Source organism: Augochlora pura, chromosome 6 (assembly GCF_028453695.1).
Source record: "Augochlora pura isolate Apur16 chromosome 6, APUR_v2.2.1, whole genome shotgun sequence".
In the NCBI taxonomy this organism is placed as follows: Eukaryota; Metazoa; Arthropoda; class Insecta; order Hymenoptera; family Halictidae; genus Augochlora; species Augochlora pura.
In genome coordinates this window covers 14115219-14137624 of record NC_135777.1, presented here as the reverse complement: position 1 = coordinate 14137624, position 22406 = coordinate 14115219, and the positions used below count along the sequence as shown (strand labels likewise).

Here is a 22406-nt window from a genome sequence, read left to right as displayed (position 1 = left end):
TGGAGAAATCCGCCAACGTCGGAGCACGATATTCGCGTTGTTATTTCTATCGGGCATCGATATTCGAACGAGAAGAAAGCCAGAAGGGTAATTGCAAGGATAATATTTTTCGTGTCGGTTTTTCGCTCGAGTTTCCTCGTTCCCGAGCCACCGTGAATAACGCGAATGGAACGTCGCGCCGCGCCGCCGTGAAAGAAACGTCTCTGTTTCGACGTTCCTCGGCGAACTTTTTATCAGCTCGTTTATTTCTAGCCGGTTAACCGACGTTTCTTTACCTCGGGCCCGTCGCCCCCTTTGTTCCGGGGCTTCGATTAGTTTCCGGGCTTGAGTAGGGTCAGGGTTGCCGAGCACGCGTTTGGAATAAATTTCGGTACGCGGGCAGGAAATCCTACCGACACTGTGCACTCATTTCCGGAATAGCACGGAGAGAAGGTACTTCGCGTCGAGGGAGGCGCCGTCGATTTTCGCCCGACAATGACCCAGCCACCGTCGCCTAACTTTCACGAGGAAAAATGTTTATCGCCGCCACCGCAGTGTCGTCGAACCGGCGGCTCTTTTACCTCTTATCGAAATCACTGGTGTACAGGGATTTCACGTGTCCCGACGTGTCTGCTGGATTCAAGCGAGTTTTCTTAACAGGAGATAAAACACCTTCGAAAACTTTCCCTTTGAATGATATTCAACAATGGAATTGTGTAACATACCGATAAACATTGCCATATCTTGAGAATCGAAATATATTTTCATAGCGTTTGTAAAAGATCGTCGAACCACCGACCATCATTTTTCCTTTAATTAATTTTCAACGCTCGCATAGTCGAATAATCGATAAAAAAGTTTTTACATTCTGTCATTTAATGCGAATTTCACCGGAGGATTTTCTGTAGAATTTATTTCATAATTTTGCGTCGAGTAGCCCCAGTTGCTCTTGCAGAAAATCAGCGAACGTCATTTTGCTTTTGGAAAATATTCAGAGCACGATGCGATCGATCAAAATTGTCATTTGTTGGCGATGTTTATTTACATGTTGTTGCAAGGTTCTCCGTGAAATTGTTTTAATAATTTCTCGGCGAATAGAGAGAATCGCATTTGCAGAAAATTGACGGCGCTTTTGTTAGATTTTTCTTGCGGAATTCACTGAATAATTTACCACGTCGGCCGTGGTATATGAAGTCAGGAATCGGTTATTTCGGTACGTATTAAAAACAGTCCGGTCGGGTTCATGTCGCATCGGCAATTCTTGCGTTCGTTCCCATTGTTTTCGGTGAAAATGTATTTTCCGAGACGGATGGATGACAATCAACGATTATCTCGGCGCGACGAATAATTCCGGTCGACGGAACGAAATTTGGGAAATCAGACAGAAGCGTGCAGTATTTTCGTTTAATACAATTAAACCGTATTTGACAATCTGTCCCTCGCTTCGTTTAATTTCGTTCCGCTTGTCTCGTCAACCGGCGAACGGATTAAAACGAATGCGAAAAAAAGGATGCATAATTGAACCAACCGATTTCGGTCGTTCCTTTCGTTCTCGTGAATCGATAATATTTAAACGGCAGTGGTGCTCCGCGTCACGATACATCCACGTCCGCAATCTCATCTGTAAATCAACGCTGCGTCTATTATCGATCTCTCCCGTTGCCCTTGTACATATAGCTCTATGTACTCCTCTACCTTCCTTTATGTTTGCGCACGTAATTTTATTCTATTGGTCGGAAGGTCGTTCCGTATTTTCCCAACCAGACGTTTCTTTTTCCTCGGCGGAAAAATTGGAAATCTCTCCTCAAATATACCGTTTAGTTGTTAAACATGAGAACATTATTCTACTTTCGGATTCTATTAAATTGCCTCAGAAGTTCGCTTGAGTATAGATAATTAACCCGATTAACTAAACTTCTCTCACGGTCGCGTTGATTAGCACATTCGTCTTAATCATTTTTTTATAACAGAACGTTGCAACATTCATTCCGTGTATCACTTCGTTCCTAATTTTTGAAAATAGAAGGATCAAATATTGATTCGATTTAAAAGCCACGAGGTCGACACGTTGTTACAGTGCGACAGCATATAATGAGAATGAACAATTGAAAATTCGATCAACAAAATAACAGAGAATTTACGAAAATATAACACGAATGCGCTTTTACAATACGCTCACGTTGTCCAACACAACGTATCTGCATCGCAAGAAAAACTTCTGGTCCATTTAATTCCTTCCAAGCATTTTATGAAGATTTAAGATGTCGAACGTTCATTATTATATCGTTCTGTTCGAAAGAAAGGAGGTGCCGATTATCTTTCGCGAAGGGGATTTTTCGGCGGAGCGTTAGAGTTCACCGGCCCATTAATTACCGGTGCTGTATAAAGGTGAATGGCAGCAATCCGCGATGGCGATAGAGGAGCGTATATTTAGCTGGCGAATATCTCCATCGATTTCAACTCGATGAATTCTCAAGCAACACCTTCGGTTCCGCCTCGGCAGCAAATGAGACCGCACCCGCGCAATAAAAAAGGAGCCTGGTTGCGACCTAATTCGGAACGCGAGGAGAATAAGGAATAAGTCGGTGGGGGTGGCATGACTATATCTGTTCTATCGAAGATATTAATAGTGCCGGTTCGGCACCGACCTCGGGAAGAGAGCGGACTCTCGGGCCGAATTGACGGGGGTCAGGGCCGGTCCGGTGTACTGACCGTCGTTTCCAAGACCACGGCGCAACGGCACCCCCGAACAACGCCCCGGGAGAACTGCTCCCCATACTCCTCCCGACTATAGCATCTTGGTGTGTTTGCGAGGAAACCCGGCCGGACGTATCGAACGTTATCGGACACCCAGCTCGGGCGAGATACCATCTGATTTCTGATCGTGTCTATTGCACTTAACCTATGTACCTACCCCCTTTGCCGATGTATCCGGATTCGCGTTCAGAGAGCGTGGACCCTGCTGATAACTCGATAGGCCAGCTCGAGGACTAATGGAAGACGGTTCTGCATTTCTAATCATACGGTTCTGCCCCGAATTCTACGCATTCGTGACAAATAGTGCGTGAAGCACCGCCTAGGAAACCACAACTCTATTGAACTCCTCGAGTACGATGCATAGATATTAGGAAATGAATCCTGCGAACCGTGAAATTCCTTGGGATGCACAGTGGCACGCGAAATTATTCGGACACCCTTTGTAATGGATGAAGTTTGTTCAAATGGGACGAGATGAATCGAAGGTTTTGTTCGTGTTAAAGGTAATATTGGTAGAAAATATTTGGGATGACCAAATCGAATAAGATACTCGCGTTCCTTAGCTTTCTGATTCGAGTCTGAAACGAAAATTTAAGAAATGCCTTCGTAAATTTCGATAACTTATATCTAAGCGGCAAATTTCGTCGAAATCATTTGGCGCACAGTCAACACATAGGTGAAGATATGGTTGAAAAATATAAATATTCAAACTTATAGATTTTCGTGATCATTGAACGTAGTTGTTAATATAGACGTTATCTAGAAAAGATAATTCCTTTAACAATATTAATCCTTCTTCAGGGATACTGCCACGTATGTGTACGTTTAGTTTTCTTAAAATTATGATTATTCTAAGTGTAAAGAAAATGGGAATCTGTTGAGAAACTATTTGCTACAGAATCTCTCAGCAGTACCAACAGAACCTCATCGAATGAAACGAGATGGACGATAAATATAAAAGAAACGATTAAATAAATGGTTTCTCTCCTATAAAAATTCATCTCTGAAGAGGCTAAAGCCACTTATTCGAAAGCCGTTCCAGTTTAAACGGAAAGCGTTCCAAGTATTTCGGGGGGCCACTGTATTTAGCACATTTAGTGCGCGAAGTGTAAAGCGAAGGGGAATATTATTCCGCCTCCTATTCCGAGGAGATTCTCGAGGGAAGTAAACTTCGCGAAGTAAAAGTAGGAACGAGGTATTTGGAGTAGAAAGAAAATTAATCCTTTTTGCAGTACGAAATACCGTTGCAAGGTCGCGCGAACTAGGTAAGTGGTAGAGAAACGAGTGTGACAAAAAAAACAAGAAAATCCACGAAACTGGAGCGGGCTTAACGAGGCTGAATGATTTTGGCATCGCGCAAAATTTTATTCGAAAATTGTCGAACGCTTAACCAACGTTGCCCGGTACACAACGCGCCGCACGAAAGTGATTCAATTTCCCATTAAAGGATGAACACGTAATAACGGCGGCCCGTATTTTCCAGGGACTTGCGGTGAACACCGGCTCGCCGCGCCACCGCGCCACCGCGCCACCGCGCCGTCTGTTTAGCGAGTAAAGAGCGCTCGCACCGACGCGATAAAAACCGATCCCGTAACGGCAGTGTTTGTAATGAACCTGTGGTTCCAGCGAATCCTTTCCCAGCCGTTACCCATCGGCACGGTTATTGGTTAACGCGACGAGCGGAATCATGATCGAAAGCCGCGACACTTCGCCGTGAAAATGAACCGCCGCGTTTAGTGTCAACATCGGTTTTTACTTCGGAGATCTTCCTTGTACCGAGCAACGAGCTCTTGGAAAGTAGGACAGATTGTCGTTATTCGACCGCGGATTTTCATGCAAAATGAAAATTGTCTGCGAGATGCGGATAAAACATTTGTTTCACTTCGTAATAATTTTAATTTTATTCTAATTCCAGAATATTCATTTTCACTGTTATAGTAATTTTCACTGTTTCAAATGTCATGTACACATTTCTGTCACAAATACTAGATAATTTTTTAAATATTGTTACTGTTTTGAATCTGATCTACTCGATTTTGTCATTAATGCATCAAATCCGCAGTCTCGTCATTATGATCTTGACCGATCATTTTACCAAAGAGAATAGATTAATAACTCCATTTTTATTGCTGATCTATAGGCTATGCATTTTTGTACATGTATAATATGAATAAAACAGTGAAAGTGTCAGAAGAATTTGAAAATTTGGTTTTATCGCATGTTAAAATCATTGGAAGAAGAAACTATGCAGTTTCTATTTCGTGCAAACGATGCAGAAAATTTCGATGTTGCACAAGCATCCATCGTCTACCGATCACCATACGTTCGCCATTACGATGATTAGTATTGATAAAATCGAACTGGCACGGCTAAAGAAGCGAGAAATTTAACCGACTCCAGTACCAACAGGACTACCAATTAGTCGAATAAGCCCGAACAATTAACTGAAATTGGTAGAATAAAAGTAAACGTATCGCCGACCGAGAAAGAGGCTACTGTCAACATTGGAGGGTGCCATGGAGCGTCCTTCAAGAGCACTCCCCGCGATTTCGTTAGCATTCGTCGCATCGTTGGGAATCGATAGGTGGAACGCCGAAAAATTAGCGGAAAAGGCCGCAAACGCGCGGAGAGTCGACAGTTTCCAATTTTCAATTAGTATTCCCGTTTCACGGGGTCGAGTGACTGTACACTGTTGCGTGTCGCAGGCCGCGACGCGACTGTCCGTCGCCGTTTCGGTCTGCCCTATTCATGTTGCCGGATCAATAGTCGGCAACGAGAAATTTTAATTGGTCCGCTGAACAATAAAAAAAAAGGGCTTTTTTCGGAAAGGTCACACGGCTGCGCCGCAACTCGCCGCGCCGTTGAACGATAAAAATGTTACGTCACCGATCATACATTATGCAAAAAATATATTTGTCATTTCTGATTCTAAAGCTCACGGCGCACATATCGAAACAATTGTTTGTATATAAGTACACACCAGTGTACAGAATGGTGTAACGACGAGTTCGATCGCGATCCATCAGCTGTTTCTTTCCAACAACTTCAAGCGTGCCATAATTTTTCAATCAGCACATCCATAACACTTTGTTTAACCCCAATAATTATTCGTACGAGAACTATTGTTAAGGGGACAAGATATAAATTATTATGAATAAATGAGTAGTTTATGTTTCATTACACAAATTCCGAATACTTTTTTCACGTAATGTAAAATTACGACATAAATAGTTCCCTCGGCCGATGAGAACGCAGTACACGCGGCGACCTACCTTTTTATCCGAATTTAACCGGTAAAGGGTGAAGGGCGAATAATTGGCGTGCCATTTCGCTTCTATCTTGCAGAGACCCGCCGCGGCCCGAGGCCCCCGGGTTTCCACCACGTTTCCATAAAAGCGCCACTAAATATCGTCAACCCTACCATAAAACGGCAGGCATTCGGTTTCTATCTTTCGAACGAAATACACTGCCGATATAAATTCTAGCGGTAATCCATTCACCGAGTAATTCGAGCTCCCGGCTGCTCGTCCTCGCTTTAACAGCTTTGCCTACCCCCTTTCGCGGATACCGCGTTTCGAACTTAATGCGCCGCTGATTTTATTTCTCCGCTAGTCCCGATCCGTCTATTCGTCACGGACAACTGGCTCTGCGGTCGATCCTCCTCCTTCTTCGACTTTCTATTATTCCACTCTTGATTCGATAACTTAGCCGTTAATTCATTTCGCTCGCGTGCAGAACGGTATACCGACGCTTTAATCCTCGGCCCAACTGCCAATTACAGCCAGTGATTTAGTGGATGCATGTAAATTTACGTTCGAACGTTGCAAACTTGATGAATTAATACAGGATTGCGCGAACCTTTTAATTAATCAACCGATGGTTAACTATAATCCAGTTAAGGGCTAAAGTCAGTGATCATCGAGCGATGTGGGATTTTGCGAATGCAGTTTTCAGTGTCACAGTTTAATCGATCGCAATGGAAATTGTTAAGGTTCTTTCCGATACAACATCGTTATCGGTAAGCTTGCTGATCAGCTTCCCGGTAAACAGGTTAATCGACGAATAATTGCTGCGATAATACACGGTTTGACCCTGGATGCACTGACACCAAGTCTGATACACCCAGTTCTCGGTATTCGGTAATTTAATATTATATCGGTTCAATGAAACGACAAATCCGGTCTGCAATATCGCCTCTCTCGAATGTATCTATTAATTATTGACGTTGCGGACTTATTTAACGATCGAACGCGATCGAAACGCGTGCCGAAAGGAACGGTTCAGGAATCCATGAATAACGAAGCTTCTTCGAATAAATAATCCTAATTAAAGAAGAATATGTTCGTGAAACGGACTAGCGGATGTTTGCGCATTTACCGCGCATTTGTTCCGCAAAATGCAGTAAAACCAACATTTTAATGATATTCGAAAACAGCGTATAAAACCGTGCTTATTTCTCCTACTGAAAAATAAACATACGAAGTCGCGCGAATGTTCGCGGCGCGGTTAAAAATACACCGGGTATCTCTACACATTTATTGCACATTTCGCGACGCGAAACGCAACGGATGACCCGGCTTCGGAGAAGTGTAACCGATGCGGCCAACAGCGGAGAGAATAAACTATGCCGATCGCTATCATTCAAAATCCGAGAAAATACGAGTCCGCAGAAAATATCCGCAGTCCGCTTATAACCGGCGGGGGGATATTTATCCTCCGGCGTGCCGGCATCCATTTTTCGCGGACATTAAAGGATCTATCAACGATTCGATTTTCCTCCGGCGAAAACTCGTCTCCGCCGTGCCAGACGAAAATCCGCGTGCCGCGCGCATTTAGGATAGCGGGGAGAGAAGGATCGTCCGAACGGGAACTTCTGATTAAAGTGAGTGCAGCCCGTCAACGAGATAGAGTATCGCAAATAGAAGAACCGAGCGCATCGAAACAAGACCTAGCCTGTCTGACCCGGTGTGCTCGTGCATCGTTGCACAAGTGGAAAAGAGATGCGGACGAAAAAAAAAGAAGAGCGCGGGGATATTACGCCGCACGGAAATCATATCTGCAGGCTCGCGGTCGAAATAGGTTTCTCAAAGGACCGGTAATTGCACGGTAATCCGGTGCCAAAAAGAACACCGGCTGGATGCAGCTTTGTTTTCGAAGCAACAGCGTAACAAAGGAACCGATCGATGCTACGGGAATGTTGCTGTATGGCACCGTCAAAGACTCGGCTTCCTCGGGGGACTCGCTCTCTCGTCGCCATCTTTGCGAAAAGTATCCGTTGGATCATGAATCATTCAGACTTTCTTGGATCTTATCACTTTTCTATTTAATCAGTCCACGTCACAGTAGTTTTTCGATCATTCGGTAAAGAGGTGCTTCTTTTTTGTGGAAGCTCTTCTATGGATTTTTATGCGGTTATTTCGACTTTGATTTTTACGCGAGATCCTAGTTGCGCATTTATCGAAAAGGAGATTTACGGTGATAAACTTGAACCTGTGATGCGTCATTGTTTACACCGGTCACAATGATGTGAAGATTGTAACCATTTTTTGGAAGACGTGTTTTAAGGAAGTGTTGCCTTATCAAAATGATAATGGTTAAAATTTAATAATTGTAGAATAAGAATTGTCGATTGTACGGTGAATGTACGGTTAATGTTAATTGTGTATTAGTACAAATCGTCACAACGAATAATTATCATTAAGGTACGGATAGTTGAAGATAAACGCATTCTAGTATTTTCTAAATTTGTACACGTCATGAATGAGCAAACATCCATCGTCTATGAATAAACCTGCAGCAATTGCATTTGCGATTGTTCGAACACTTTCCGGCAAATATGTTAGATTTGCGAAGGTGTGTGCAGCTCCTTTCAGCTTCCCTCGTAGTCGAATCGGGGCCGCGCCGCGCTTTAATAAGCTGCAGGGTATATCGTTCGCCCCGATAAATAATTTGGAGGGACGTTAAAGAGCCGTGGCCCTAGGTGGCTCGTTTGCCCGGCGCAGCCTGAAAATTAAGACTCGTTACGGATCTGGTCGCCGACGAGCAGAAACGAGGTCGTCTTCCTGCGACCGGACAGCTTCCGGCCTCCATCGATCGGACCCGCGGAATTGAAACCGAGAAAAATTTGATTGACCCCCGGCGATCCAAGCCGGAACATTTGGGTCCCAGGGGTAGAAAACACCCGGGAGCAACAAAAAATATTTTCCGCCCGAAATCAAGTATTTTTGCCGAATTTTTTCATTTGCTCAAGTTTGGATCAATAATGCTTCGTATCGGTAGTATGTATTTCGAATCGCGTCACTTTTTGAGTCTATAGAATTTGTTTCCATAATGTTTTTCAATTTTTTTTTTAAACGCGGTACATTTCATAAAACGAGTTTTCCAGTAACAATGCTATTAGGAAATGCAAATATTACGAGAACAAACATTCAATATATAAATATAAAGGAATTTAAAAAACATAATAGCCTACACAATAGGACCAATTCAATTAACGAGGTCCACAAAGTACATATAATCTAAGAAATAAAATAAAAAAAACTGAACGAAATATTAGCCAAGAAAAATTAGTTCTGCCAAGATGAAAACAGTTTAACGATTCTTGTACGGATCAAAAGTGACACGGCACGATGAGATAAGGTGCGTGGTGATAACACGCTGTAAAGAGGGTTCCGAGAATCGAGTGGAGACCGTAGACAGCGTGTTCGCCATCACGATCGGAATAATGAGCAAACGCGTGAAAAAGATTATGTGCATCCAGCCCTCGGAGCGACAAAAGGACGCGTTGAAAAGCGCACCCTCTCCGGGACTTTAAAGTTTCGCCATGAGTCGCACGGCGACGACGCCGAGTTTGATAAAATCCCCGTTTCCTCGTCCGCGCGTCGCGCATATTCCCGTCAGTTTTTTGCCACCCTTCTAATTTAACTTGCAAATTCACCCCCCATCCCCCACCCCCCGCCGACAGGCTTAAGCGATATCAGCGAGCGCAATTTTAAACACGTGTTCGCGGCGATGGGACAAGCTTGGATCAAGAATCCAGCCGCGGAGACCTGGGACCCCAAACGTTCAACTATTCTTCAATTTCGAATCGGGTTTTCCATCTACCCAGTTTCTGGAACTCCTCTTCTTCTTCGGTGAAATATATTCCGAGAAAGTTACTTATTTCCGAAGGGACCTATAGCGAGAGCAAATTTAGTATAATATCAGCGAACTCTTTTCCCGGGATCGCGAGTTTCTAAGGCGAACGACCGGAGCCTGACTTTAGAGGCAATATCGATTCATTAGCGGCGATTAATAACGGTTATTCGCGAGTTTACGAACTGCTCTTTAAGAATAGATTCACGAACGTATCGAACGCATTAAAAATAATTGAAGCGCGTCCGAGGCGAACACCATCCTCTTCCGTCGTTTACCAGTCTAGGAAAATAAATTACATTTCCTTCCTAAACGATTTCGTTCGAGCTGGCACCGTTAAAAAGGTTATTCGATTGAAATTTTAAGGATAATTGCTTCCGTTAACTGTAATTTTCTGGATATATTTAGAGCAACGCTATTTTCTTACGTACGCGCGCGACGGTATTTTTTCACACGACTATTTCTGGACCGTATCTACCCGCGTAAAAACGGAATTGGGAGTATCTATATTTGACTCGGTGAACGCGAGCGAGTCTGTACATAATACGATTCTTTACACACTTGCATAACAACGGCTATAAACGAGATGCGCGCGGAATATTTGTTCGAAGTCCGCGTTATATTCGAGTTTCGTGAAAATAGAGAAAGGGGGGGGGGGGGGGAGGGGGGCACTCGGAAATCGCTTGTTAAAATCTCCAGCGCCGGGATCGAGTTCTCCGAAGTGATTCGGATTTCGCGAGGACGGGGCGCGGGGCTTGCCCGCCGAGCGAAAAATCAGCGATTCCTCCGGACACCCCGTGCACCGGGATCGTCGTTAGGCATCCCTCAGGCAACTGAATCTGTATCTGCTTTTCCGCCTTGGACGAAGTGAATCAATTTTCCGTCGGACGATCTCGCCGGGCTGCGTACGGACCGAAGAAAGGAGAATGAATATCGACGAGCGGATAGCGCGGAAATTGCGCCCGGGGAAAAAAAAGGAGAACGGCGAGGAGTGAGGAGGACTACGACGCCGCGGGAATGGTGCGACAGTGACGAGGCACGTTCGTCGGCTAAAACTATCCTCGAATGATGCGGCCGCTCGGCCGTGACGAATTTCCCGCGGATTATTCGAACGTGCACGCCGGCACGGAATAATGCGCTTCCTTTCGATCGGCTCGGGCCACGTCTGCACTCGAGATTCCGCTCGACGACTTTTTAATCCCTCGTTACGCGCCCGCCCCGATCGATTCCGACTCGCTGGAACTCGCTTCGTCGAAATTAAGAGAAAATCGCCGGAACATCCGTCCGCTTTCGCGTCGCCGTTGCGTTTTTCCAGGACGTCGAAGACTGCGAAATAAAGACCTCTTTCAGCCGAATGGATTACGGTGCGCGACAGGACGCCGCGCCGGTCCTACAGATGCGCCATATAGAGACCGGACTACAGGTGCGGACCGTTCTGCCGGAGGACGTTTGCGGTCATCTAACAGTACGAGGAAATCAGTGAGACAGTTATAGTCGGGAGAGGACCCGTAGGATCGGCTCGGATCTGTAGTCAGACAGCGCTTCGAGAAGGAATTAACGCGTTAAAGTTCGCGGTTTGCCGAGGGGGATTGAGAACGATTCCGGAATACCGATATACCGCTCTCGATCCGCGCTAATCCGAGCTCAGACTATTCAATCGAGCCGTAAGTAATTGCAACGGTGGGTCGCACGGCAAGCCTTTTCGGGAATGCGGGATATCTCGGTGTCGGAGAATGAAACAGCTGAAAATCAACAGTCCATTAGCGTAGATGATCTATAGTATCTCCAACGAGACGGGAAATATTGCACGGTGATCACGATACCCACATTTGAACAACATCAAATCTACCAACCGCTAAAAGCTGATCATTAGATAGACGTTTAACAGTCACTGCGGTCGTCAGCATCGATTAGGCGAGTATCCTGCAACCGTTATGTTCGCGTTTACCGACTCGTTTCGTTGAATGGAGTATAATAACACAATTAGACGGCTGTTACTCATTCATACAATGCAATATCTGGGAAAATTGTTAATTGATCTCTATTCGAAAAGCAATCCTATATCACGTCATTTCTACGTGCACCAGTTATGAAGTTATTCGAGAAGAGAACGCGATATGATTTTATTCAAAATTATGGGTCAATATAATTTATTATTGCTGAAATTCGATATAATTTGAATTCGACCTCGTGTTCCGTGTAATCCTATCACGACTCAATGTCGGTGGTTAATTCAATTTTAGGAAACTCATTGCGAATTTATGTTTCCTGTATGAAATTGCGCATGGTATGAACAACAATTCTAGCTTTACTTTGCCTGTCAATTTTAATTATATTATTTTCTTCAGACCATCACAATGCCCATCTAGATTGACAGGCTTTACAGGACGCATACATTCATAAATAACAAAGTGATAAGATTAACACATTTGCACTTAGTGTCATTACATTTAGAATAAGACTTTATAAATCGTTTATTGATTCATTGATTTTTCGTCAAACATCATAAGCTGTGCTTTTATTTTTGTGTTGTAAAACTGGATGTCCAGATTAAGGGTCGTACCGATTGTTGAAACTTTTACGTTAATGTGACAACAAAATGTTTGGAATAGATGTCAACCCGTTCTTTTAGGACGGAAAATTGCAATAATAACAAATTTTGAAAAATGCTTCATTAGATGAAGAACGAAGGTCACCTTGACATTCTCAAATGGCACCATGTACTTTTAGTGGTGCAATGGTGTAGCATTATAACCGACGAAGAAACGAATTCAACGACTTACTAGACGATGACCTTCCAATGATCTTTAGCTTAGAAATACGCAGTATTTATGCATATAAATATATATGCATATAATTTTTGATTTACAAGTAGAAGTAGAATCACATCGAGTTGTAATGAGGTCAAAATCGCGCTGAATTTTTCGCGATTTAACTATGACTCTCGACCCGTTGCGCTCTCCCTTCTCGATTCCGTTTTCTTACAGTTCGCGGGATTGTTGTTGATCGTTATTTATCGGTTTAGCCGTGCTCTTTCGCTCGATATCGATATAGCCGGCGCGGATCGAAGCGCAATTACCCAATAAACGTACCGTAGGATTTCCTACGGACGGATCGTGTTATTTATCGCGCGAACTCGAGCCCGAGCCACGATAAACAGTCGCCGCGAGAGCATCGCGAGAGATCGGGACCGTCAGGACCGCTGTATTTCACCGAGTCTAACCCGGACCTAACGCGGCCGCCGCCGCCGCCGCGGCCGCATCGCCGTACCCTTTCATCCCTTTTTCATTCCCGAGGGAAACGAAAGAATCGGGAACAACGGACGGCTTAGCTGCGAAATCCCCTCGTTCCCGTTAGCCTGCGAGCTGTATTTCACTGGCGCGAGGATTAAGACGGACGTGCAACGCGACTGGGGCGGTTCGATTGCCAACCGGAAGCTACGTTTTATCGATAACGCGCTCCTAGCGATGCTATATTCACCGGGTGGCTCTGCAATCGGTAACGTGCGCACGGAGCCTTGATGTCCTTGAGTCGCCTCGGACGATCGTCGTCATTAAGGAATATCGGTAACAACACAAAGATATATCTGCAATATAATTGCTTCATACCGCGATATTCTGAAAATATCGCAAATATTTGGATCCAGTCAATTAAAATAAGTCGATTTAAGAATCGAAATTATCGTCTCCTGTTAACAAGGTAATTGCTTTAAAATGTTTTTAGCGTTTACGTTGCTTATTTCGTGTCATAAATTCGTAAACTCCATTTTCCAATTATGAAATAAATAGTGTTCACTAGGAGAAGCAGAAATCTACGGAACAGCGTATTCGAATAAAAATTAAATTCTCAAGCAACAGTCCTCCTTGAATTGGACATCCTGCGTGCGCGTCGTGTTCAGAATTAATCTTCCTCTCGTATCCTTGAGTCGAGAAAGATCGTAGACGTCGGGGGGAGTATATTTCCATAGAAACACGATTCTATGAAATTGAACAACTTTCTGCCTCGAGCGTTTTTGTTAGGTGACTCGAGAGTCGAGGGAGCTAGGTTAGAAAAATGAGTAAAACGCGGGGTGTCCTGACATAATATCGCAGCGGAAAAGGATGTATGTAGTTCCTCCAGGAAAAGTTCGTTTTATGGCCTACCTAGTATAGCGAGCTATCGCGCGTAATCCGGACATGCGGCACACCTCTTTAACAGCGTCTTCCGAGCTTGTTCTATCGACGACGCTTCCCGTGTCATCGCCGTCGTAAAACAAAGTCATATCCAGTTACCGTTGCACATACACACAGGCTCGTCGGACGACCGATTCCTCGTGCGTTGCAGGGTGTGGCGTGATTCGTTACGCCGGCCACTCGGATCGAACTGGAATCTATTCCACTGCCTCGCCTCGTCAAAATAAGTGCGCTCTTAACCTGTAGAGTCAGTGTCTCGGCCCCATACGAGTCGGTATTTATGTTCTAAAAATTATTATATGTCTACGCGAAGTACATCTCTCGCAAACTTACTGCCATGAGACACAATTGACTTTCCGGTAATTCAACCCTCTTAGTAAGTACCGAACAACGATATATCGTTGTTGGCTATTGTTGGGAAGACAGTTTTCTTAATATTTTTATTAAACCACAATTTCATTTCCTATTTTCTCTCCCCTTTTGAATTTGTTATTTATCAGGCTTTTCAAAATTCTTGCAATTTCTTTCCGAAACTTGATCAAACTTGGTCGAACGGGTATTAAACATTTCGCTGAGATACAGACACTTTTGGCCGGTACTAAGAGGGTTAAATGTTAAGTACGTCTCAAAACGCAGACACCAAGATACTTTGAGTAGGTCGGTGTCGATTTCATTAGCTTTTGCAGAATTTTCGCAGCCGGTCGAGCTGTCCTCGCTTCGACGGGCCGCTTTCGTAATTAATTCATGCGAATAGGCTGGTGCGTCGCTATGCGAGTCTCGCCGGAAGCGGCCGTAGAAACGATCTCGAATCGACAGAATGTTGTCGGGGTCGCTTCGAATTCCTGCCGAGTCCCGGCAGGCTCGCAAAAACGGACACTGCCGAGACGTTTCCCGAAGCCGTGGCGTCGGATGCGACGCAGGAAGCGCGAAACGTGTAATTGGCCCGTGAATCGGAACGAAGCGGGCGCAGAAAGTGGAAAGGGGAGGGGGCGAGGCGGGAAGAAGAAGCGGCGGTGTTGGCGTTCGCAAAACGACCGCCACGATCGAGCGCATCCTCCGTCGCGAGTTTCCAGTCGAAAGAAAACGCCGGTCGATCGGTTCGCAATTATTGACGGACAGAACCTAGCAGGATATTGGAGGAGCCGGAGACTTTTTCTCCGTTCGCGGGTAACTATGCTGCCGCGGCGAGAGTCTTCCACGATCGTGGAAGAGCACGACCAATTCGTCGACTGTTTACTTCCGGTTCCCGACCGGGCACGATTCGGTCGTCGAGTCTGCTCTTCTTCCCCGATTCTTCCACAATCCTGTTTGAGTTCGCTTTTAATGAAAAGCCCGTGACGCAGGCCAGGGCTCGTTTCGAACAGCCGCGAGAAAGTCTTCGAAAGAAGGAACGCTCTGTTCGAGCCGCTCCACGGAAATCGCGCGCGATTCGTTTCGCGAGCAACGCCGCTCGCCTTCTGCTAATGCCAGAGCGTATCGATCTTTATCGAGCAGAGCCGAATTGTTCCGACCAGCGAAACACCTAACCCATTCACGTCGGTCTCGTCCTGCCAGGATAAACGGCCGATACGTCATAATCTGTCGAAGGGCTTACTACCTCGATCGTGCCAATATACCCAGTAAAATGTTCGATAAAATGCGCTAATACGAGCTGCCGTTCGCCGCCATTTTCAACCGTGTTTCAACCAGCAAATTCCTTTCGAAGCCACCGGTCGACCATCGCTCTATCCCTCCGCAAATCGTAGGGTTTTTCAAATAGAAAAATATTAGTTTGCTGGCTAAGCCATCCGCGAATAGCTGTCGCTGGATTTGCTATGAATGCAGGAACCGAAATAGATCCATTGCTCGTCCAATGGCTTAAAAATCTATTTTATCGAACCGTAAGCTATTCTTTTATTTGTCCGCGAGGACGACCCGTTACTATATAAAAATATACATATGTAGTAGGTCCGAGGAAACAAAATTACGGAAATACATACTACGAAAACGTTGGGTGATATCTAAACGAGAGCGGTGAATATTAACTATTAACATTTCTAAAGATACATACTTAATTCTAGCCATTCAAGTCCAAAGAAATTTTATAAATCTGAAATTGAAACACTAAAGCATTTAAGCAGAATTTTTCCAAGATGACCGGCCAGCGTACGGAACGACTACGAACCTTATCATCTAAGACTATGCGAAAAACTTTCCTTCTGCGTTCGAGAAAATCTGGGACCATAATGGATAGCATATGCTCATCGTCGTGGCTATAAATCGACGTGGCCTGCGGTACCAGGAGACTAAACGGAAAAATAGATCGTGTACTTTTTCTAGAGCTGTTACGTATTTGTATGCGAAACACGTTCCTAGAAAAGCACCAAGGCGGGCAATGAAATTCGGCGTGGCCAGAGAGCGGCGAGCAGAATGGAGTAACCGAATAATTAGCGAAAGCAGGCGAGAGAGCGAGGCCGGTCGAAAATGTGGCCAGGCTATCTCGGTGTCCGATCCCTTCGATCCATTCTCTTTCTAGCCAAGGTTCGCGTGTCGTTGAACTCGACCACGACCCCGCGCAACGATTCGACACGCCGCCGCGGTGTTCGCGGCATTCCTTTCCCGAGGAAAGTAATTCCGTGAGAAAATCGAGATGCCCGTGTGGACAGTCGAGCGGCTGGTTCCGACGATAGACCCGACCATACGATACGGTATCGAGTTTTTCCCCCGGTTAGATTCGCCGGCTCCAGGCCCATTGAAAAGGCGATCCGTTATTCCGGGAATGGGTGTCCGCAAACCGTATCATAGTCCGCGGCGTGGACCGCGAATGGACCTCCGGGACGTTAATCCACGTTAAAGGATTACACGCGGAGCCCGGGCGGTGGAACGGGATCGCCGGTCGCTCGCCCGTGTAACTTCGATAATGGAAGGTCGTTCGGTCGCGAATGGGATCACGGTATCGATCGGCGTCGCGGAGCAACAAGCCGGAGGAGCCGAGCTTTCATAAAAGCTGTCGCCGTAAGACCGTGTGATTAATTGAGCCGGGCTCTCATCCTCGGGACGGGCGAGACTGCTAACCGTGTATTTACGCGCGTTAAGTTCCCGCCAAGATTACCAGCTCGTCTCGGCAGCGTTTCGGCTCCCGTCGCGTCTCGTCGCATCCTGTCGAGGAGAATCCAATTTATCGTTCTATACAGCTCGTTAAAAGAGAGAGAGAGAGAGAGAAAGGCCGAGAGAAAGAGAAAGGGGAGACTGGCTGGCAAAATTGCCATCGGTTTTCCAGGGTATCGGAGCGTCGAGCACTTGCTCCGAATTGTTTCAAACCGAAGAACAGCGGCTCCACTAATCTGCCAGCCGCTTTGTCGCGCAAATTAAAGGAGCTCCGGATAACGAATAAGCAGAATAAACGAGCGATCGGCGAGGGAGACGCTCGCCGGCGGACCACGCGATTCCAATTAAAAGCGCAGCGATCGGCACGAATATTTAATTCCGATTCGGGGGATCGACCGGAGAGAACGGCGACAATTTCCGGGCGCGACGGATTACGACGGTCCGGTTTGATTGTCGTTATTGTACGCGAATCGGCCGTTTAATGGCGCGGTGATTATCGGCGCTCGCAATTAACGCGACACTTGGCGCGTCGCGTCGATCGGCTGAAATCGATTCGCTTCGACGCGTCTCGCTGTCAGCCCGTCGCCGGATCCCCGATTCTGCGGTCGACCCGCGAAACGAAACGACTGGACTGTCAGAACGGACTGTCACGGGATCAAATGACCCGCAGGTACGCGCCGGACCGCTCCACCAAATGCCCGATCCTGATCTCGATTCCTGATTCGCCTGGTGTCGAGTTGCCGGCCAGATTCGATGACAGTCTGGGAGACCGATCGTCCGAATTAACCGGCGACAACGGGAAAGGGACCTTCTTCGATCCTCGCCAGAACGTGGACCCACATTCTCTCGTATAATCCGCTAATCTCCTGAGTCACAAGGATAAATCGGTTAACCAGAATATATGATTTCACACATAGGCTCTCTGACTCGGGGACTGTGTTGGATTTTCGAGCCAACAAGTCCATTTAAGCCTGCGATTAGCTCGAACGGCTTGTACCTACAGTTGCCCACAAAAGTATTCGAACACCTTTCGATCCATGATGGCCGAAGTGTCCCGCTAACAGAAACATAGCACTTACGTCAAAGATACGGGCACATGGAAAATATTTAATTTTCATTCAATTTACTTATTATTGCTGTAGTTTCCTTCATCAAATATTGCAACTTATTAGATCATTGTTGATCATACATTGACAAGAAATATTGCCGGATAATTCCCTGTCGTTTCGTGGACGAGTATTACAAAAAAGCTATCGGCCGCCCAAGGATTAAAGCATAATAAGTTGTTTTAATCATTTCTATTCCAAGAAATAATTCCATGCAAATTGGAGACTTCTTTGTACCATCGAAATAAAATAATTACGAAAAGTTGGTGATTTCTGTTTGCGTGAGCCGCGTGAAAGTAACCCGTGCCGCGATCTATTGCTCGCAACAATCGATACCCATTGTTTCTCCGCAAACGTTGCCGTTTTCGGTTAGAATCGCGGCATCTACGCGATCGGGGGGTGAGAACTCGGACAGCGTTCGCGGCCGTTAACTTCGTAACGTCAACATAGCGTTTCAATCGGGACTCTAATCGGTTCACCGACCCACAGAGACGGTGGACAAATAGCGAGTCGATGGAAATTGCTTCGGTACTTTCGGCAGCGACGTCGAGGCTGCGACTGATTTCACGATTACGCGCGTTTCCGGGAGCAAATTACTTGGGTCGTGGACCCTGAGATCGTCGACCCCACCACCACCACCACCGTAAGGACCACTAAACCGTGCAAATGCGATTTAGCCTTTTCTAATCGAGTAAACCGTGTCCACCTATCCCATCAGCCTGGTCACGACGATTGTTGCGCGAAGACGAGACGGAACGAGGAGAGAGAGAACCGAAGAAGATTTGAAAGCATCGGGGGGTGTAGCGAATCTGGTGCATCGACGATCGGCTCGACGGTAAAAGAAAGTTATGGGGGCGCACGGATCGCGCCCATGGACCGTACGAGAATCCCTAGCGGTTCGTGCGAGCTATTTCGGCCACCTGACGCGAGGAATCACGCGAGATGCTCGGAGCATGCGAACGTGCACGGCACGAAGAATCAAATTGGCCGAAAATTAAGGTCCCGATTAACCGACCGAGTGACGGACGTAGCGATGCCTGCTATTTGGCTGGAAGACTAAGCTGCCTCGGCCGCTGACAAAGTTTCCAGCCTCTTTGAAGTCGGTCCGATAGCAATCGTCTGGCAATACTTGCAATGGACGTACCTTCGGGTCACAAAGGTTCGCCGTTGTGTCTCGATCAACGTAATTAGCCGATTAAAATTTCCCACGCGCGGCGGACAATGAAATCGATAAGAAGAGTGGAACGGGAGAACGTTCCACCCAGTTCGCGTCTTTCGAACGTCGAATGCACGGATTCGTGTCGGACACGTGCCAGCCGGTTGGCAAACAGCAGAATTCGGAGCTCCGTTAACTCAGCTCTCGATATTCCTCGCGTCGGCGTTTCCCGTAGAGATGTCTCGATAACTATCTGCTTCGAAGAATATCGGAAGACTTGTTCAGAGGGTTGACGGCGGTGAAACGGCGCTGTCGGGGAGCGGAGAGTGTCTCGCGGATCTCGCCGAGCCGTTCGGAGGGCGTAATACGGCTCGAAGTTCGGCGGGAGTGGTCCTCCGGCTCGTCGAGACACCGAAAAGCTAACCACAATGCGAAATAGGTCATTTCATCCCCTAAGATCCTCTCGAGCGGGCCTCGTCGCTCGAGTGACGGAGGCTGGAAGAGTTTCTAGGTCCGAGACCCTCGACACGTGATCCCCCCAGACTTCCCACCACCGCCCGGTCTTTCTTCTCCCTCCAGCCACGATCCCCGTTCATCCTCCTGAGCCATTTCCTTTTGTGTTCCGCGACCTCTTCCTCCGCGACAGGTAGCTCTCTTTATCCGGCTCTCGCGGGGCGGGTCGTCGACAGGTAGAGCCAAGAACGCAGAAGCAGAAGAAGAAACCAACAGCACACACCGGGCGAACCGGAGTAGCGCCGAGTAGCTGCGGATCTCTGCATTCCCCGACGAACGCGACGAGAAGAGATTCAAGGAGACAAGTAGGAGACCTTTCCCGACATGACGGAGGACTCGGGAGGAAAAGGGTCAAACCCCACTGCCGGAGCACAGAGACGACGAACAACGAGTGGCCGGAGGATTCTACGACGGGGGGCGCGTTACTTCTAATTCTTGCTTATCTCGCGTTCCAACAGTCTTTGAACCGCGTGTCCCTTGGTACGCTACGATGAGAATGCTGTCATCCAGTTCGTTAACGACCCGCCGGGGTCGATCACCTCTCTGCCCGCTGGACGCAGGAGTTCGCGGATAAATCGGTCCAGTCTCATCGTCGAAAGTTTTCGTTTTCGTAACCCAGAATATCCTAATAAAACGTCCCACCCAGACTTAACGCAGTGTACAGTTCATTCACAGTGGCGGTCGTATACACAACCAGGTAAATGCGTAACTCTTTGAAAAATATACGTACGCTTGGTACTATATAGAATCAAGTTGCAATGAAATGACCGTTTTATTTTTTAATTGTATTACTCTAACATTTAGTTGTTTACTTAACTTAACCAGTAACTTGTTTGTGACGAGTATAGAAACTAAATAGGAACAGAGAGCTTTGTGAAATATTAATACAATATTTGATCGAATATAGCAACACAATTATTACAAACTGTAACACACAACAATTAATTCAATGCAATTATTACAAAGTGTAAATACCTAACCCGACACAATTATTACGAACTTTACACATTTAATACTTAATGCAATAAATGCAATGCGGGTCCCCGTCTCTTATTTCCTCGTTTTAGCCATTAACAATTTACCTCCCATCGCTTTCACCGCACAATTTATAATTACTGAACAAAACACCCCGCATAAACTGTCGTTCAGAACGATCCCGTTTCGCAATTGTTGGAAATCAGTGGATCCTATCAAGATCCCTCGTTCCAAAATATTGTTATTTCTTCATGACGCATATTCTCGCCAAAAGCAGCAAACTGATTAAAGGCAACTTCAATTCCGTCCCGAAAACTTCGTAAATTTTGCTTCGCGCATTTTATAGTCACGTATTTGTAAAATTTCTCCACTTTTTCATGGTGTGTTAACAAGAACTCGCGTTACTCATTCCATCTCCGTAACCGGCGGCTCTATATAACGTACAATGCAGATCATTTTCGAGTAGCTTGTACATCTCAGACACCTATCTCGTCGAAGTCTGAATTAAATTTGCCGCTAATGGTAGCTACAGTCTACTCGCACACGGCCAACAAAGCGGGCGCAGACCGCCGGTAGAATCTGCGGTCATATCGCGACAGCTGAAACGAAATTGCGAGGTCGTGGAAGGGTTGAATTTGAAGTGGCTCCGATAAAATGGCCGCAAGCTCGCGCGCTACGAAAAGGTAGCAACGATAGCGAGCCTTGGCAAGGTACGTTGGACGTTGTCGGATGAAAAGCGGCGCGGGCCGGATCAATGACTCGTCGAACACGGCCCCGATGGCTCCTCTCGCCAGATCCGCGAGTTGAAAAGCGAAGCGGTGTTGTACTATAGGTCTTTGCACGGGCCAGGGAAGAGGAGCGCGCACGAATGCCGTCACGACTTTCGTGCGGCTCGCCTCGCCGCGGACTCGACACGTTCCCTTCCTCGAGGCTGGAGCACAGACACGGCTCGAAGAGTTAGAAAGTAAAACAGAGCAAAAGAACGAGCGTCTACTGCGTGCGGCTAATGGCTTCTTTCACCGGTAGACGAGCAGAGCGGATCAGACTGGAGCAGATCGAAGTAGATCGGAGCGGAACGCTGCTAGACACGCCGTAGATACAGAAGGCAGAGGCTGCCAGACACGATGGAAACGTCGATGTCGACGCGGGGCTATGATAATTCGTAGCCGGCTACAGAGGTCCCGGGAAAGTGTGCGCAATGCCGCGAGTATGTATGCATATTAGGCCTGGCAGACTCAATCGGCCACTCATAAGGCGACTTTGACGTGCAAATTCCCGGTCTGCTTGAATTACAGATCAGTCGGCGGGTAGTCGCGAGCCTCTCAGACCGAGTTCCACCGGGGCTCCGACGCATTTCTGCATCTATATACGGCCAGATTTCCGATAGATTGATCCTGAGGCTCGTTTTTCTCCTTTTATAGCCGTCAGTGAGTTATCCGCCGAGCGAATCGTCGATGCTTCCTTGTAAACGGGCTGAATAACGTGGCGAGCCAGTGACAAGGCGATTTCTCGACCCCTTATATAAAT

At 46.5% G+C, this 22406-nt stretch overlaps 1 protein-coding gene across 3 annotated transcripts in view; it reads right to left on the bottom strand.

Annotated features, from left to right (window-relative positions):
- Nucleotides 1-22406, bottom strand: part of LOC144470868 (uncharacterized) — a 144683-nt gene that overhangs the window by 94536 nt on the left and 27741 nt on the right. The gene's annotated exons all lie outside the window — the stretch shown is intronic.